The 17,448-nt window shown below is 51.6% G+C and overlaps 1 protein-coding gene across 1 annotated transcript in view; it reads right to left on the bottom strand.

Moving 5' to 3' along the window:
* Positions 1 to 17,448, bottom strand: part of TBCD (tubulin folding cofactor D) — a 2,329,415-nt gene that overhangs the window by 272,155 nt on the left and 2,039,812 nt on the right. The gene's annotated exons all lie outside the window — the stretch shown is intronic.

Genomic DNA, 17,448 nt, shown 5'->3' with positions numbered 1-17,448 from the left:
CGGAGTCTTAGTGTCAGAGCCCCCCAAGGCTTACCTTCCGCTTGGTGGGGTGATCCTGCAGAGGCGACAAGAACCACCACCCCGTTTCCCACCTCACCCTAGTCGGGGGTGAGCACCGACTAGGACAAGGGGGTACCCGGGGTAGAAGGCAGATAGGAGCGAGTCTAGATGGCGCCTTTGACACCAAGCTGTGTGGGGAGAGAAGGGAACACGATTACCTTCCAGCCAGTCCCTTCTCTTCGCCACTCTGTGTCATACCAGCCCACTGACCACGGGATTACCTTGTGCAATGTCGCGTGGCCACCTCTATGGAACCTGTCTCCAGCTCCCAGTCCCAGGACTGCAGCGGCCTCAGGATTGGCGGCCGTGCAGCACAGCAGATGGTGCGAACCAAAATCAAATTAAACAAAACCAGCGCTCCTGCGCAAATAATAAATAGATCCCCTGTGCAACTAACCGACACACACCTGTGTGTCGTTCCTAGAAGAGGGGAATGGAATATCCCCGAAGGACCACAAGCTTGCCAATGCCTGCACGGGGTTCTAATCCGCCCAGTTAGGGATGCAACCAAAATCAAATAAACAAAACCAGCGCTCCTGCGCAAATAATAACTTCACTGTGAGTAACCCAACCCACCGTACACACGCCGGTGTGCAGTGGTTGGAGAATCAACACTGATGCGAGACGGCAGAGACGGTCGTTCCAATGGCCTCTGTGCACCCTCTGCGGAAAACAGTACCTGTGCGTTAGAAGTCTGAAGCAGCGTCCCCTCGTCAGTGGTTGTCCGAGTTGTCCGGAGCAGCGTCTCTCCTTCTGTGGCGTTGGCGAGAATCCAAAGCGCTTGTCAGCCGGAGTTCCCGGCTGTTAAGCGCGTCCACCCGGAAGTGAGTATTTTGGCCTTCCGCTTCCGTCTCGTGAGAACTAGACCGCTAACCCATTTCTCCTCGGGTAGCGGTACGGCTCACGGAACCATGACAGCACCCACCACCAAACAGGACCCCCACCCGGCAGCCGGCAGGTTACACCGGGGTGGCGGGCCGAGGACAGCCAGGATGACCCAAGTGGAAGGCTCGAACCAGCCGGGAAGCGTGGCGGACATGCGACAATGGCTCTCACAACCTCTCCTCCGGAACATAACCCCTCCAGTCCACCAGGTAGAAGAGCCGGCCCCGGGTTCTTCGGGAATCCAGAATGGCCCGGACCTCGTACTCGATGTGGTCCCCACGAAGAACAGGAGGAGGAGGAGCGGAGGCCACACAATCAGGGTGAGTGGCACGCAGGAGGGAAACCTGAAAAACGGGGTGGCATTTCATGTGAGGGGGCAGAGACAGCTTCATGGAAACACGGTTGATCGCCTTAACTAAAAAACGGGGTGGCATTTCATGTGAGGGGGCAGAGACAGCTTCATGGAAACACGGTTGATCGCCTTAACTAAGACGTAGAGACCCACGAACCGGGGCAACAGTTTCTTGGAACCGTGAGCGTTGATGTGCTGTATCGATACCCACACCCTGTCACCCACCCTGAACTGCGGCTCAGCCCGTCTGTGCCTGTCCGCGAACAGCTTGTAAGATTCCTTGGCTTTGGCCAGCTTAAACCTGGCCTGCTGCCATAGATCGCGAAGGAACCCATGGTACGCCTGTACAGTGGGCAGAGGACTGGTGAAAGGTTCCTCCCAAGGGACCGTTCGAGGATGACGCCCCTGGAGACAAAAGAACGGGGACATGCTGATTGCGGTATGTTTGCTGTTATTATAGGCGTATTCCACCAGCCAAAGGACTTCTGACCAATGGTTCTCCACGGACAGAAGTAAACATCGGAGGTACTGCTCCATGGTCTGGTTGGTCCTCTCGGCCTGTCCATCGGTTTGAGGGTGGTACGCTGTGGATAAGCGCACTTCCATACGCAGGATGCGACACACTTCATTCCAAAATTTGGACACGAACTGGGAGCCCCTGTCCATGATTACTACCGACGGAATATCATGTAAGCGTATCACGTTGCGCAGGACGATACCAGCCAAGGCAGCTGCTGAGGGCAGTTTCTCCAACGGAACAAAATGGGCCATCTTGGAGAGATGGTCCACAATGGTGAGGATGGTGGTGAATCCTGTCTTCGTTCTGGGTAGTTCCACCACAAAGTCCATGGAGATGGTATGCCAGGGGTACAGAGGCACAGGGATAGGATGCAACAATCCCACCGAGGGTTGAGACGAACCTTTTCCCTGAGCGCAGACGGCACACCGCGCGATATAGGCGTGTACGTCAGCGTCTATGGTAGGCCACCAGAAATGTTTTAACAGTAGGTCCTCCGTCTTCTGACGGCCAGGGTGACTGGATAGTGGGTGATCATGGCACATGTACAGGGCTCGTTGTTGGTGGTTAGGTAGAGGCAGAAAGTAACGGTCTCCCTGGTATATGAACCCATCCCTAGTGGTGAGACCCTTATGCTCCCCTATCCAAGACGAGGCGGCCTTCTGTTGTAAGTCGTCGTGCAGCTGGGTCAAGAAGCCAGAAGACAGAACGAGCCCCAGGAAACAACGGTTTGGAAGGATCGGTGCAGGAACGACAGCAGGTGTGTTCTCTTCGGTCTCCGTGAGGCGTAACAGGGCATCGGCTTTGGCATTGTTCTTGCCGGGTCGGTACGTGATGTGAAACTCATATTCGATAAAGAATAAGGTCCAACGCAGCTGTCGAGCGGTCAGAGCCCGTGCTGAACGAAGGAACTGGAGGTTCCTATGGTCTGTATATATGGTTATGGGATGTTTCGCGTCCTTGAGGTGGTGGCGCCATTCCTCGAAGACGGCCTTTATGGCTAGTAATTCACGGTCAGAGCTTTTCGTGTAGTTCTGCTCTGCTGGCTGTAGTTTCCGGGAGTAGAACGCCACTGGGTGCAGCAAGCCCGTGTTGGCATCTCTTTGGGATAACACCCCACCCAGGGCGTCTTGGGAGGCGTCGGCCTCCACTATAAAAGGCCGTTCCGGGTTCGGATGAAGCAAGACGGCGGCCGTAGTGAACCGTGTCTTCAAGGCTCGGAAGGCTCGTTCGGCGTCGTGGTCCCACGCAAAGCGGACCCCTTTGCGCAGAAGGCGGGTGATGGGGGTGACAATCCTAGAGAAACCATCAATAAAGCGACGATAATAATTCGCAAACCCCAGGAACCGTTGTACTTGTTTCACAGACGTAGGGGATGGCCATTGCAGTATAGCTGCTGTTTTCTTGGTATCCATGGTAACCCCATCAGGGGTGATGACGTGTCCCAGGAATTCAACGGCGGTGGTGTGAAAGACACTCTTTTCCAACTTAACGTATAACCCATGGTGTAGCAGTTGTTGTAAAACGGTGCGCACGTGTTGGATGTGTTCTTCTTGGTTTTTGGAGAAAATCAATATGTCGTCGATATAGACGACGCAAAACAGGTCGATGAATTCCCTCAGCACTTCGTCGATAAAATACTGGAAGGCCGCCAGGGCGTTGCAGAGTCCGAAAGGCATGACCTGGTACTCGTATAGACCGTATCGGGTCCGGAACGCCGTCTTCCACTCATCTCCCTTTCGGACTCTGACGAGATGGTAGGCCCCCCGGAGGTCCAGCTTGGTATATATGCTGGCGTATTTCACCTGATCCAGCAGGTTCGTGATCAGAGGCAACGGGTACCTGTTTTTCACCGTGATGGCGTTCATCGCTCTAAAGTCGATGCACGTTCTCAAATCTCCTTCCTTCTTTGCCACGAAAAAGAGAGGAGACGACACCGGCGATCTAGAGTGGCGGATGAACCCATTGCGTAAGTACTCGTCCAGATACATACGAAGATGTTCGTTTTCCTTTTCGGTGAGCGAGTAGATGCGACTACAGGGCTGCTTCGAGCCTGGAATCAGATCTATTCTGCAATCGAAGCTGCGATGCGGAGGTAAGGTGTTTGCCCCCTTTTTATCGAACACCGCAGTTAGGTCCAGGTACGCATCAGGTACCTTCCCGTGTACGGTCAAGATAGTGTTGGTAAGGGGCAACACATGGGCTTGTATTCCTGATGAGCCGGGGGTATACGGCCGGGGGTAACAGAGAGACGTACAAAACTCTGAATCCAAGTGCACCACCCTGGACACCCAGTCAATCCGTGGATTATGGGCCACCAACCATGGAAGTCCCAGTATCAAACGGAATTGAGGTGCGTCAATGGCATCAAAGGTGATGGATTCCGTGTGGTGGTTCTGGAACGACATCTCGAGGAGTTCGGTTTGAAAACGGATGAGACCTGAAGTAAGATCCGTCCCATCCACAGCTTTAACGGCCTCCGGTGTTTTCTTCGGTACAACGGCCATACCTAGGCTCGCCATATACTGGTTGTCTATAAAATTGCCTGTGGCTCCAGAATCGATAAGGGCTATCACCTGCCACACCAGGCCCGACCGTGTCTGTAAGGTGACTTCAACTCCGAGATGATGGCAACCGACGCCGTTACCCGGGGTTGGTATCCTGATGGATGACGAACCCAGTAGCCGGACCCCACCGTTTACTGGGTTTCCTCGTTTCCTGACCAGTCTCCCCTGGAAACAGGAAGCGCAAAGGGTCTCTTCAGCCTAGGTTTTGACGGCTTCACCGGGCACTCCCTCACGAAGTGGCCACTTTTGCCACAATACAGACACTGGTTCTGTCGCCTTCTCTTCTCCTGTTCCTCCTTGGTAAGTGATCCCCGAATTCCTCCGATCTGCATCGGTTCTGGTGGGTCAGGGTTGGATACTGAGTCATCTGTGTTCTTCTCTCTCTGTGGTAACACTCGGGGATCCCCGCCTCTGTGTCGGTCAGTCTTCCGTTCCTGCAACCTGAAGTTTAACTTCACCACTAAATCGATAAACGGGCCGATGTCTTCTGGTGGATCCGGGATCTGGGACAGGAGGTCTTTCATCTCGTCCCGCAAACCCATGTAAAACACCGACACCTTCTTGGACTCAGGCCAGCGGGCTTCGATTACCAGTCTACTGAAGGTGGTGATATAATGCAGCAAGTCCATGGTTCCCTGTTTTAATCCGAGCAGTTCGTTATCCGCAGCCTGTACAAAGGTGTGGCGGGCGAACATCCGTCGCATGGTGTCCCTGAAGGCTGGTAAGTTGTACAAAACCGGTCGTCATTCTCCACCAAGGGTATGGACCACAGGGAGGCATCACCTCCCATATAGGAGAGGATAAAGGCGATTTTTGAAGCGTCGTCTGGGAAGGCGGTGGCACGTGCCATGAAGTGCAGCTGACACTGGTGCATGAAAACGCTGTACTTCGTGCTATCACCATAAAAGCGCTCAGGAGGAGCCAGCTGTACGGTATGCGGGGCTATCACCTGGATGGAGGTGTCTTGCATGGGAGTAGTGGCAGAACCACCGGGTTGAAACGTGGCGGGTCTCAATAGGCCTTCTCGCAGTACCCTAGCCGTAGGGAACTGTCCCCAAGGTCCTGTTCCGGTATCAGCAACTTGCGTCTGCATTGCAGTGATGTCTTGGCGCAGACTGCGGTTTTCCGCTTGCATGGTGGCCAAGATGGCTGCGATGTCCTGAAGCGTGATCTCGGGGTCACCCATGTCGCCCGGGCAGGAGAAACTACGTGGGCTTTGGATTCTGTCAGAGCCCCCCAAGGCTTACCTTCCGCTTGGTGGGGTGATCCTGCAGAGGCGACAAGAACCACCACCCTGTTTCCCACCTCACCCTAGTCGGGGGTGAGCACCGACTAGGACAAGGGGGTACCCGGGGTAGAAGGCAGATAGGAGCGAGTCTAGATGGCGCCTTTGACACCAAGCTGTGTGGGGAGAGAAGGGAACACGATTACCTTCCTGCCAGTCCCTTCTCTTCGCCACTCTGTGTCATACCAGCCCACTGACCACGGGATTACCTTGTGCGATGTCGCGTGGCCACCTCTATGGAACCTGTCTCCAGCTCCCAGTCCCAGGACTGCAGCGGCCTCAGGATTGGCGACCGTGCAGCACAGCAGATGGTGCGAACCAAAATCAAATTAAACAAAACCAGCGCTCCTGCGCAAATAACCTGTGTGTCGTTCCTAGAAGAGGGGAATGGAATATCCCTGAAGGACCACAAGCTTGCCAATGCATGCACGGGGTTCTAATCCGGCCAGTTAGGGATGCAACCAAAATCAAATAAACAAAACCAGCGCTCCTGCGCAAATAATAACTTCACTGTGAGTAACCCAACCCACCGTACACACGCCGGTGTGCAGTGGTTGGAGAATCAACACTGATGCGAGACGGCAGAGACGGTCGTCCCAATGGCCTCTGTGCACCCTCTGCGGAAAACAGTACCTGTGCGTTAGAAGTCCGAAGCAGCGTCCCCTCGTCAGTGGTTGTCCGAGTTGTCCGGAGCGGCGTCTCTCCTTCTGTGGCGTTGGCGAGAATCCAAAGCGCTTGTCAGCCGGAGTTCCCGGCTGTTAAGCGCGTCCACCCAGAAGTGAGTATTTTGGCCTTTCGCGTTCATCTCGTGAGAACTAGACCGCTAACCCGTTTCTCCTCGGGTAGCGGTACGGCTCACGGAACCATGACACTTAGAAGGAGAAGGAGAAGGTGAAATGTCCTTACTCTGATGACGCCGAGGTGAAGTCGACCTCGACTTCCTGCTCTTCGAGGACCGGCGTCGTGAAGAGTGTTTTCTTTTTTTATGATGTCTCCTTGACTTCGACGACGCCGCCCTCGATTTCTCTTTCTTTCTCCCTCTCTTCTCCTTACCGATCTTCGCCATAAACAGCTTGGCCTTTCTTTCCTTTAATGCTTTAGGATTCATCCTCCTACAGCATGCACAGTCTTCGACATCGTGGTCCGACGAAAGGCACCACAAACAGCCCTCATGTGGGTCCGTCATGGACATATGTCCGCCACATACCCTACAGGGCTTAAAGCCCGACTTCCTCGTCGCAGACATTACAGAATTTTGCAACAGAAACACCTTACAACTACAAAGTAGCAGGAGTACTGGAAAAAAACCGTTGCGCGTTGACGGCGCGGAAAAAAGGGAACTGACATCATCACGCCGACATGGGCCTCTTATGGCTCCGGTGACGTCATATGGAGTCGCGAGCGGAGCCGATGTATAATGACGTCGCCCACGTCAACGTGGAGTGCTGGGGAAGAAAAATTCCGTGGAATGCTGGCGCAGGGGATATTCACAAGGTGAGGAATCCACTGGCAGATGTATCCATCAGAAATCCCACTGCATCTGAAGGCACCGACCACACTTGTCTGGTACATCATTTTGCTGGCCATCTGTTCCACCAAGGAAGCATCATGCCAGGAGGAGGTTTTCTATGGTTCTAGGAGGTCAGCCCCGTCTCCCCACTGCGTTTCGAGATGCTAGGCACTCCAGGATCCCCCCTGTACCAATAGCTTGGGTACTGGAGCACTTGAAGCAACCAAGACTGGTCAGTGACCAGCCCGGACACCACCGCTACCAAAGCCGACCTGCACAACGAGGAACTTCGGGATCGATGAGGTTCATACTTATAGTGGCCCTGCTGTCTTGTTTTCCTCCCCTCTACTGGTCGAACTGAGACCTGTGATAGCCTCCAAAGCATGTGTCCAGCCGGCAAAACACTTCTGCACCCGAGCCCCACGGTTGGGATCACGACAACCGACTACGCCCCCTTATTCTAAAGAGCCTCATGAGCTGAATCCTTCTTTGGGTTCTGCCAAATTTGTCCCCAAGTCTCCCCTTGCAGCCTTTGTTTTCAGGTGCCAATTGCTTTCAATGGTGTAGCGCTCGAGGCTGCCAACCGGTCCAGCACCTCGGCACCTGGACACACCATGGCAGGTAATCTTAAACTGCTGGTGGTTCTTTGGACCTTGGCCCCCTACCATCTTAACTTCGAAAGGGCAGCCCGAACTTCAACTCCAAGTATATGTTTGTAGTCTATGTCTTTCCTCCCACAGGTTAACATTATCGCGATCGAGGCTCATACCTCAAAACGACTATTTTACTGTTTTCTTGTAAAATCCATAAGTCTGAAAGTACTTACCTGATTCCGATGATCTTGGTGTCTAAAATTATATACAAATTTCAGTGTTATTTTCTAAAATGGTCTCGGATTTCTTCTCAAGTGTCTGTTTTATTTATTGACGCTGTGTGTACAAAAAATGCTTAACACTCCTCTATGAAAAGCCCAGGCTGCTCGACCACACTGTCACAAATAGTACACTTGTAAACCAATAGCGGTTGTCTGGACTTTTTGCATTGTGTGCTCTTACATTAGCACTACCACATAAAAGGCAGCTTCCTACAGAGGGAACAAAGACTTTTAATGTCAACCAGATCACTCGGAGCAACTGAAGGTTGATGTGAAGTCTGGATTCCGCCTGAGACCAGAGTCCTCTGATCTCCAGCTATACCAGATGTCTGCCCTATTTCAGGAGTGACGCATCTGTCACCACTGTGAGATCTGGTTGCGGAAGGGAGAGGGGTCTGCCGCTGACCCAATCACCGTTTGCTAACCACCACTGCAGATCTTTTTCAGATCCCTCCGACATCTGGACCATGTCGCAGAGATTCCCCTGACGCTGCGCCCACTAGAACTTTAGATCCCACTGCTGAGCCGGCATATTCCAGCGGGCATGTGTCACCAGCAGGATGCACAAGGGCATGAGTCCCAGCAGCCTCAGAGTCAGTCTCACCGAAATCCAGGATAGAGGCTGAAACATCGGTATCCTAGCCTGAATATCCTGGACCCGTCGTTCAGGAGGATAGCGCTGGAAACTTCAGGAATTCAGCGTGACAGATTCTGCTCTGAGGCTGCTGTCCTCTTTTTAAACAGATAGGTCACAAAAGGTAAAGATGAACCAATTCTATCCGAACCCTACTTTCATTCTTTGTGGTGTCCCACAGGGCTCCTTATTGAGCCCCACCCTATTCAATATATATGTTTCCCCACTAGCAAAGCTGCTTAGATCATTTGGGCTGGAAGCAATATCTTATGCAAATAATACACAATTAATTGTATCCATCACAGAGGATATAGAGGCCTCAGTAGCCAATTTTAAGAATTGTATGAAGGCGGTGGCATCCTGGATGATAAACAACTATCTTCAACTGAATGGGAAAGAACGGAAGTTCTGATCTTTGGGAGCCAACACTCTATATGGACACATTCAGGGTGGCCAGAAATACTCGGATTATGTCAGAGTCCTGTCGCCTCGGCAAAGAATCTTGGTGTCATAGTTGACAACAAGCTGTCCTTTAATCTCCAGGTTAATAGGACTGTGTCATCTTGTTTCTGAGTTATAATGACTCTTAGGAAGATATTTCCGTTTCTCTCTTTTTCCACGCATAAGCAAGCAACTGAAACACTGATTTTAACCAAGATGGATTATTGTAATGCCCTCTAATTGGTTATAAACAGGACTTCAATCAACAAGCTGCAACTTGTTCAGAATGTGGCAGCAAGACTTGTCTTGGATGTTCCAATCTTTCATTCAATTCTGGCTGCTATTCAAAAACTGCATTGGCTTCCAGCAGAGAATTTTTTTTTGTTCAAGGCCTTATGTATTGTTCATAAGGCGCTTCATAACTCAGGCCCGTAGGGAATCAGACATCTCTTCCAACGATATGTCTCCACTAGACAACTGCGTTCCGCAAATAAAAATTGGCTGGTTGTTTTCCCAGGTACAGGAGGGTAAGATGGGGAGGAAGAGGTTTTGCTGTAACAGATTCTAAGCTTTGGAATACTCTCCCTCTATCGATTTCTTGTCTGTGTATTACTGAGGGCTTATGCTCCTGCCAGGCAGTAGAACCGCTCAGCGCCTTGACGCCTTCAGGCATTTCTTTGCACTCTATAAGTTGGTCTTTCATGCATTCATTCATTCAACTGCACTGTGTCCAGAACAGCTTTGATGAAAGAGAGCCAGGTGTGACTTTGCCACGTTGATACTGAAACCCAGCAAATGCAAGAGGTCCGCCGCAGTATGGAGGTGGAAGACGACAGCCTAGGGCGAGACCACCTTCAACAGACAGCTGTTGAGATGGGGAGACTGGCACCCCTGATCTCTGCAGATGAGCTACACCCACCTCCATCACCTTGGTGAGCACCCGAGGGGTGCTGGTAAGGCCAAAAGGGAGCACAGCAAACTGAAAGACTGAACTGTGGGCAGGCAGGACAGGAATGTGGATGTATGCGTCCTGCAAGTCCAACACTACCATCCACTCTCCCGGGCAGACAGGACTTGTGTGAGAGTGAGTATTTGAACTTCTCCTTCTTGAGGAAAAAATTGAGAAGGCGCAGGTCTAGGATGGGCACCAGAAAGTAGAGGGAGTCGCAACCACAACCCACTTTTGACGTCAGCACCCTCCCAATGGCTCCCTTGGCCAAAAGAGCGGTCACCTCCTGATGGAGCTGGTAGGATGGCCCTCTGTCAGTCTAGCGCAAGCAGGTGGCATAAGTTGAGGGTAGTCACGAAGAGGAGGGAGTAGCCCCTTTGAACAATTTGAAGAACCCATCGGTCTGATGTTATAGACATCCAGTGGGGCAGGTGATGGAGTAAACTGCCTCCCACTGAGTGCCCACGATGGTAAAAGGGCAAATATAAAGGTTTGGAAGCTGCCAGGTGGGTGGCAGACTGGTCCAACCTCTGGCTGCCCGACCCATGAGGTCTGTGGGTACCGCGTCCTCGCTCCTGCAGAGGCTAGGAAGCTTGCGAGCCACGGTGGCTGGGATGGTATAGATGCAGCTTGAAGCCCCTTCTGTGGCCATTAAAGAAACGAAAGGCGGACTGGGTTGGCGAGAGGCCATGGAAAGGACTTCATCCTGTTGTCCTTCAAAAACTCTAGCACTTAGTACGCCTAATTTCCGAAGAGATGTGAGCCATCACAGGACATAGCCATAAGCATGCTTTGACTTCCCCTGAAAAGAAAGTTGTTCTCAGCCAGGCATGGTGCCGTAAGGCCACAGTCGAGGAAACGGCTCTGTCCAGTGAATCAGTGCTATCCAGTCCACATCTGATTGTGAACTTGCCTGAGTCTCTACCAACTGCAACAGCTTGGGAAAATATGGTCCAGGCCTCTTCCAGAACCATGGGCAGCACCTGCACAACCGATGCCATAGAGCATGGGAGTAATGACCCATAAGGCACGTGGTGTTCAAGAACCATGGTGCCAGACTGGTGGAAGAAAACATGTTCTTGCCTGAGGTATCCAGCCTCTTGGATTCCCTATCCAGTATGGTGGTAAGGAATGTGCAAGCATTTACACGGGAAGCGGAGGCTTGAACAACAAAGCTGTCACGGTAGGGTGTTGTGTGAGGAAATTGGGGTCCCCCGGGGTGGGGCAGAGGTGGCAAGCAATTGCCCTGCTCACCAGAGCCCCTGTGCTGGACTTGAACCAAGCCCCAAGCAGGACATCTGTAAGGGCTTCATGAAATGGGAGCAGCAGTTCTGAGGGGGTCACTTTTGGCTGAAGCACCTCTGTCAAGATGTTTGTCTTATCTGCCAATAAGAGTAGGCTGAGGTACAGGACCTCGGCCACCCTTCTCACTACCATTGCAAACGACGCTCCTGCCTCCGCAGCCGGTAGGGAGAGAAAGCATGCCAGTATCTGGAAATGTCCAGTCCAATGGTCTCCACCAAGTTATCACATCAGTCCACGTTGGTATCTCAGAGCTGTTATTCTTAAGGGTCAAGTGACCCTCCCAATCCTCCCCGAGTCCTAGTCCATAGGAATAGGGCTCAGGCTCCAGCCTCGATGGCATGGCTCTAGTCGGTGATGGAGTCTGCATCGGACGATGCTCCTCTGGCTCCGTGTCAGAGTTGTGGATCAGAATGGTGACGGCGCTGATGGCACTCAGGAACTGTACCAGGGAAGGTCAAGGTAGTACGACCAGTGCCGGTTCGGATCCATCCATAGATCCAAGGGGCCCGATTGGCACAGGGGGCAGAGCCACTCATGTGGAACCAGTAAGGGCCCCTCCTGAACCTGTGAGGCCCGCAGTCACAACGGCAGGAACAGCGCATGGCCTCATAAAACTCCTGAGGTTGAGCGGGAGCTGCTCCGGTTTCCCGAAACTTGGGGAGGAGAAGTGGCGGCCCACACATAGGCTGAACTGAGGAGTCTGGCCTTGAATAATGACGCTCCCTCACCTCGTGTGAAGACCGCGACAGAAGGGGTGAAGTTGAAGCTCTCTTCGACTTCGTGCTTTTCTTCTTTTTGTGGAACTTACCTGAGTGGCCTGATGACTTTGTATGCGACGAGGATCTTGGATTCCGCAAACAATCCCAGGACCTTCCACCATACTGGGATCGCGGTGTGGCAAGTCGAGCGGCAAGGAGCATTAGGGACCACTCCCTCAAGGCCTTGAGATGAAGGGCGTGGTAATTGGTGCAGGTCTTGGTGTCGTGGTTACGCTCCAGAGGAAAACAAGATGCGTGTCCATCAGCAACATCAGTCAATGACAGGAGCAGGCAATCCTAGTGGACATCCCTGCTACACCAGGAGAATAACTCTGAAAAAACTTGGACAAAATGTTGAAAAAGCACAGTCAAAAAGTAGCTGATGGGGCAGCTTTCTACGAACCTGTACTGACTGGCGCAAAAAGAAAAGAACTGAAGTCACTGCACTGGTGTGGTGCCCATAGGCACTACACATGTCACTTCTGGCGCAGACAATGTGAGACCAAGAGGTCAAACACAGATTTTGATGAAGATGATAAAAAGAACTGATTAGTACTGACAGAATATTTAAAAGTGAGGGATTTTGAGTGGTGAGGCAGATGGATTTTCATTCATTTAATGCTGAAGATCAGTGCAGCACCTTCGCCCTTCTGGACTGAGCGGTTATGTCAGGTGATGCTGCAGACTGCACATATTTATAGTCTGACACTCCTCACACAGGAACCATTCCATTTAGAGTTGATCTGACCTATGCGAGCTCTGGCCTCCATTATACTTGGTGCGAGTTAAAGTGCTCCCTTTAACAGGACAGGCATTAAATAACTGTCTTTAAAAGACATGCAAGAGAACTCCTTTTACTCACCCATCTGCACAGGAAGTTCCATTACTGGATTTCACCTCATCCATTTACACAGGAAGTGAAATCACTCCTCCCACTCTCCCAGGACCTACTTAATGACAGCTGCTGGCGAGCCAATGGCAAGCCCATTTGTGCCAATCCACGCCTGCACCGTAGCCTGCGCCAGAAGCCCTGATCATCACCCCTCTCATAGTTACCCTGTTACGGTCCTCCGCGACTTCAGCCGTGGCTGCCGCTCCCACACTGCTGCCTTGTCTCACCACATAACACCAAGGGAGAGTTATCCTGCCCTTCTTGCAAGTTTTCATACAGATACCCACACAACACTATGCAATCACATGCATGCTGCTCAATGCCTGTTCACTCAAACAAGCCACAGAGATCTGGGACCTGCTACAAGTTTACCAGGCAAGACAGACTTCAGTAGCCCAGAAGGGGAATTGCATCATCAAGACTGCCATCAGCTGCATCACCTCCAGGGACACGTCATTCTACAGTGTAGAACAAATGCCATTCATCTCCACGTCACAGCCAACTTCATTCTAAATGGGGCCCATAAGTACGGACCACTGGGTCCGCACAAACACTTCACCCACACCATCACGGACTTTGTCGGCCAACTCACTCTCAACGCTAGTAATTGTATCCTACTTGGAGATCTGAACTTTTACCTGGAAGACCACATCGACCCCAACTCAAACGCACTTAAACAGCATGGAAGTCTGGGACTCACCGAACGAGTAACAGTACCTATTCACGTTGTCAGAAACCTCCTGGGCACAATTTTCACCACCTTTGACAGCATTCAAGTTGACAAGCCCACACCAGTCTCCTCGACAGACCCCGCTCTCGCCAGGTTCAGCATCCCTTTCTGGGTCCAACGCACATGCACCACTGCCAGACCAGCCCACCGAAACTGAAACAGCATCATTGACAAGGACAACCACACCACTCTCATCCTCACCCCACCCCCCTGCCGCAGCCTCCCCAAATTTCAACAATTGGATCACCTTGGTACCTACACCATGATAATACAACAAGATCTACACTGCAGGCAAGGTAGTACAAGGAGGAACTCAGACTGATGAAACGCCACTGCAAACAACTGGAGTACAAATGGAGAATGAGCCAGGACAATGCAGACAAGAGCACGTTCAAATCTGCCCTGAGACTCTACCACCAAATGATCCGGATCACCAAATATGCCGCTCTGGCAGACCACATCAAGGAAAACACTCATTCAATCAATCAAATGGCATTTGTAAAGCGCAATAGTTACACTTAGGGGTATCGGGGAGCTCAAAACCTGGCTCTCCATCGACGAGCCAGGTTGTGCGTCTCTTTCTGAAGTCTTCCAGCGAGGGGGCTGTACGTTGCTGGAGAGGAAGGCCATTCAGGTCTTGGTAGAGATGTAGAAGAAGGAGCAGCCACCGCTGCGGCTGCAACAGATATGGGCGGTGTGTGCGAGGGTGAGTGAAGAGGCGCACATATGTTTAGAGGGTTGGTTGAAGTTCAGTTGGCGGTTGATGTAGGCAGGTCCTAGATCATGGAGGGCTTTTTAGGTGTTCAGGAGGATTTTAAATTGGCATCTCTTCTGGATGGGGAGCCAGTGGAGGCCTCTCAGGTGGGGGGCAATGTGGGTACATTAGTAGAGGTCCGTTCTGCATGGACTGGAGTCTTCTGACGAGCTGGGTGAAGATGCCGGCGTAGAGGGCAGTGCAGTAGTCGAGGCTGCTGGTGATGAGGGCCTGCATGACGGTCTTTCTGGTGTTGGTTGGGATCCATCTGAAGATTTTGCGGAACATGTGGAGTGTGTGGAAGCAGGAGGAGGCGATTGTATTGACTTGTCGTATCATGGTTAATTGGCTGTAGAGGATGATGCCGAGGTTGCATGCATGGTCCATCGGCATGGGTGTAGGTCCGAGTTTGACAGACTACCAGCTGTGGTCCCAAGCGGAGGTGTTTTTCAAGAAGATCAGAATTTCAGTTTTATTGGAGTTGAGTTGGAGGCAGTTGTCTCTCATCCATTTGGTTACGTTGGTCATGGCATTGCACAAGTTGGTTTTGGTGTTGGAGGGGTCCTCGGTGAGCGAGAGGATCAGTTGAGTGTTGTCTGCATAGGAGATTATGTTCAGTCCGTGGAATCTGACAATGTCTACTTAGGGGGTCATGTAGCTGTTGAACAGGGTGGGGCTGAGGGATGATCCTTGTGGTACGCAGCTTATGAGGTCATTGGGTGCGGAGGTGAAGGAAGGCAGTCAAAAGCTCTATGTGCGTCCTGTAAGAAAGGAGGCGATCCACTTGAGGGCGTCCTGCTGTATGCCTATGTTGTAGAGTCTGTTGATGAGGGTGTTGTGGGAGATGGTGTTGAAGGCCACGGAGAGGTCAAGGAGGATCAGTGCCACAGTTTCTCCATGGTCAGGAGTGTTCTGATGTTGTCTGTGGTAGCAATCAATGCGGTCTCAGTGCTGTAGTTGGCACGGAATCCTGATTGTAACTCGTTCAGTAGGTGGTTTTGTTCCAGGAATTTAGTGAGCTGCTGGTTGATGGCTTTCTCCAGTACTTCGGCCGGGGAGGGGAGCAGGGAGATTGGCTGGTAATAGTTGAGATCGCTGGGGTCAGCAAAGGCTTTCTTTAGAGAGGATCTGACATCTTTGTGTTTCCAGGAAGGTTGCTGTGGAGATGGAGGTGTTGAGGATGCTGGCAAGCTGCGTTCAGATTGGGTTTGTTGCAAGGTTTTAGAGGTGGTGGGGGCAGGGATCGATGGGGGTCCTGGAGTGGATGGAAGACATGATGACTGAGGTGGTCAGGGTAGTGAGTGGAGACCAGGTGGTAATGGTTTGGCTGATAATCACTGGCCACTAATCACTGGTCATTGGCTGATAGAGGTCTTTGGGGTTGAAGGTGGCGGGTTGGAGGTTGAAGTTGTTGTAGATGTTAGTGATCTTGCTGTGGAAGTAGTTGGAGAGGGTGCCACAGAGTTTTTGGGAGGGGAGAATTGTGTTCTCTATGGCTGTTGGGTCGGACACTAACAAAAGCAAAGACATCCTACCCATTGTCAAGGATTTTACCTCACCAGCAGCTGACTCCAACTCGATCACCCCCTCGGAGGACCTCTGCAACAATCTCTCTCAATTCTTCAGCAACAAAATCACAAACATTTACAGCAACTGCAACCCACAACTGGACCCGGCAGACCTCCACAAACGCCTCCCCATCTTATCCAAAGAACCACTGCTAACCTCATGGCCCATCATTACCCCATAATAAATCACCGCCACCATGAAGTCTATCCACTTAGGTGCATATCAGACCCCTATCCCCACTACGCCTACTCCAGAGGACTGTGCCATACTCACACCCATTCTGAATGATTCCACCTCTATCATGACCTTTCAAATGCTTGGAAACATCAGCTCTCTTGACATTGCTCAAGAAACCCTCTGCGGAACCATCTCACGGCTACCATTCCCAGACAAGATATTAGAGGAAAATATTCAACAGATGACTCACCAAATACCTCAAAGACCACCAACTCCTCAATACCACTCAGTCTGGTTTCAGACCGAACCACAGCATAGAAACTGCACTCATCCACACCATGGATGACATCCGCATGACTCTGGTTGAGGGAGACATAGCAACCCAGATCCTTCTGGACCACTCTGCAGCATTTGACATGGCCTCCTATCCTATCCCATCCCATCCCATGCCATGCCTACATTATATCGGAATACAAGGCCCCAGTCAGTCAGACTGGCACTGTACACCTCGGACCCCTGTGACAACAACTACGGAGTTCCGCAAAGATCCTCCTGAGCCTGTCCCTCTTCAAAGCATCATCCACTCTCATGACAATAACATCCTCTCCTATGCCAATGAAACACAACTCATTCTCAAGTTTAATGTCTGCATAACTGAAATTGCCCACTGGATTAAGGCCAACTGACTGAAGCTGAACACAGACAAGACTGAAATCATGATTTTCTGGTAGAGCACTTCAACTTGGGACTCCACCCGGTGGCCAACAGAGCTGGGACCGACCACCACCACCCACACCAAGAACCTGGGGACTGTCATCAACAGCAAATTTAATATGCCTTTCCAAGTCAATGCCCTCACCGCCTCATGCTTCCATTCCCTGAAAATGCAGAGAAAGATTTTCAAATGGCTCCCCATCCGCATCTGAAAAACTGGAAAGCACACCCTTGTCACAGGAAATCTGGACTAAGGGAACACCCTCCATGCAGGGATCAACAACAAAAAACAGAAGGCTGCAGACCATTCAGAACTCGGTGTTCATAATCACTTTCAACCTCCCATGTGGCACACACCGCACCTGAAGGAGCTCCGCTGGCTCTCGATGCACAAACGAGCACAATTCAAACTCCTCACCCATACTTTTAAGGCATTAACTAACATGGCCCCAGCATAACTCAACAATCGCATCTG

This window comes from Triturus cristatus, chromosome 7 (genome assembly GCF_964204655.1).
Source record: "Triturus cristatus chromosome 7, aTriCri1.1, whole genome shotgun sequence".
Classification (NCBI taxonomy): Eukaryota; Metazoa; Chordata; class Amphibia; order Caudata; family Salamandridae; genus Triturus; species Triturus cristatus.
This window is presented reverse-complemented; position numbering and strand designations above follow the sequence as displayed.